The sequence below is a fragment of the Xiphophorus couchianus genome, chromosome 4 (genome assembly GCF_001444195.1).
Source record: "Xiphophorus couchianus chromosome 4, X_couchianus-1.0, whole genome shotgun sequence".
Lineage (NCBI taxonomy): Eukaryota > Metazoa > Chordata > Actinopteri > Cyprinodontiformes > Poeciliidae > Xiphophorus > Xiphophorus couchianus.
The window spans coordinates 36,350,907-36,353,093 of NC_040231.1; the positions used below are offsets into that span (position 1 = coordinate 36,350,907).

The 2,187-nt window shown below is 35.0% G+C and overlaps 1 long non-coding RNA gene across 1 annotated transcript; it reads right to left on the reverse strand.

Moving 5' to 3' along the window:
* Positions 1 to 475: 475 nt before the first annotated feature.
* Positions 476 to 1,952, reverse strand: LOC114142785 (uncharacterized). The gene is made up of 4 exons (XR_003595107.1): positions 1,750 to 1,952; positions 1,382 to 1,483; positions 833 to 986; positions 476 to 754 (listed from the first exon to the last, which is right to left on the reverse strand). It is a non-coding gene; the product is annotated as an uncharacterized LOC114142785 (long non-coding RNA).
* Between the last annotated feature and the right edge of the window lie 235 nt (positions 1,953 to 2,187).

Consider the following 2,187-nt stretch of genomic DNA (forward strand, 5'->3'; position numbering starts at 1 on the left):
ATTACAATAAAACCCAACAGTTGATTCTGTTAAAACATAAACTTAGCTGTATGTCAGGAAACATTATATTTACACATATAAAATATTGCAAGTTATTAGCTTTGCTTGCATTTAAAATTTTTAAAACAAGGTTATCCTATTGTTAAACAACGCTGTTACAATATATTTACAACTACTTTATTGGTTCTACTCTCTCCAACAAATTACAGCCACAATGCAACTTTGTGTGGAAACGGCACCATTTCTATGAAAACTAAATAATGCAAATCAACTGAACTACAACAAAAGGAACATTCAAAAATGTAAATAATATTGAAAGAACACATTATTAAAAAGGATGACTGCACAAGTCAAAAGGCAAATATTATTTAGCAGAAATGATTTAAAACGTAGCTGGAGATAGGCACCAGCAACCCTCCCGACCCCATTAGGGACAAGGGTGCACAGAAAATGGATGGATGGATGGATGGATTTAAAATGGCTTGTCACAAAAAAAACGAACAATGTGTGACAACTGAAATGTGTGAAAGACTGTGGAAAGCAACTAATATTCTCCTTGCATTCAGTATTGACAGCCAGTGCAGTGTCCAGGTCGGCCATCACAGTAGTAACCAGGGTACTCTCCTCGTCTTCCATTGCCAGTGAAGCCCACAGTCTTTATATTACCGGTTGCAGGAAAAACACGTTACAACCGCAAAAGGAATCCGGTTTTCTGCCTTGAATGTTTTTGAAAATTTGCCCCAGTTGATCTCACCTGTTAATGAAAAATCGATTTCATGTAGTTGAAATCTAATTTCACATGTTTTAGGTGAAAAAAGTCAAAGGTCCTTACCATCCAGCCAAGCAAAGTGAGTCTTCTTCCTGAAAACTGGGTCAGACTCAACGGCTTCAAAGCACTTGCAGGTCAATGCCAAGGTGAGGTAGGCTGAGTCTCCCTGTGCTGGTATCACCTCCTGGAGAACAGCTTCAAGAACATTTAAAGGCATCTGAAAATAGCAAAAAACCAAACAAAATAAAAAATCACATTGCACATTATGATCAGTAAAACAGTACTTAATATTAGCCATTTCACCAAATACTTTGTTACTCTTACTTGTGTAGTTTATTGCAGTTATCTATCCTTACACTAAAAATATATCTATCCTTACTAAAAATATATTGAAGTAGTGCTACTCGTCATTAGAGTATCACATCTGGGTACTACACCCAAATATAATGGCAGCTGTTAGTTTATAAAATATATTAGACTTTCCAGAAATTTAACATTGGTGTACAAAACATATTTAAAAAAAGATTAACCTTTAAAAATAAAATAAAAACACTAGAAAACTGATAAGTATGTGAAAAATATTTTATATTTTTCAAGTGTAGTTATACATACCGATATGTTGAACCATAGCAGTTTGTGCTATGTGGTTCTGTAGCTTGTATGAGCAAAGGGGACAGCAATATTTATGTTCATGTTGCAAATAGATACGTGGATCTGTATAATGAAAATAAAAAATAAAGTTTGAGCATAAAATACATTTCTCAATTATACATGTTATCTACTTTTCTATTTTTACCTAATGGTGCCCAGCGGGATAATAACTAGCTAATAGCTATAACTAGCTATAACTATGCTAAAATTAGCCTTCCCCTGGATGAATTACGAATTTCACTAGTTTACAGCTGTTAATTGTATTTTCAACCTAATCTAGAAAAGCGTATTGATTTACTATGTGAAAAAATTTAAGTAGGTAAAAATACCTTTTGTTGACTTTGTGAGGTTTGCATTGTTGATCGTGTGCCGAACACCAGTGGAAGAACCTCTCAAACTTCTTTCTTTCTTCTTCCTTTCCTCTTAACTCCGCGTCTTAAGGTATTTATACTAGTGATTATGAAAATAGCGCCCCCTTCATTTCCGGAATGCAATAGTCCCATTTCCAAATAAGGTATGGGACTGACGGAAAAGTCCGTCCCCGCCCCTTTCTGTTTGCTGCAGCGAGATCCTTCTCCTTTCTGTTTTAGTGATGGGATTTTCGGCTCCTTTTCGAGATGCGGCTCTAATGGCTCTTCTTACTGTGGAGAGCCGGCTCTTTCGGCTCCCCATATATATTTTTGACATTATTAATTAATTAATAGCTTAAACCTAATTTTATAATATTTTGTTTCATTATTGACATTGTTAAGCACTTATGATGAGTA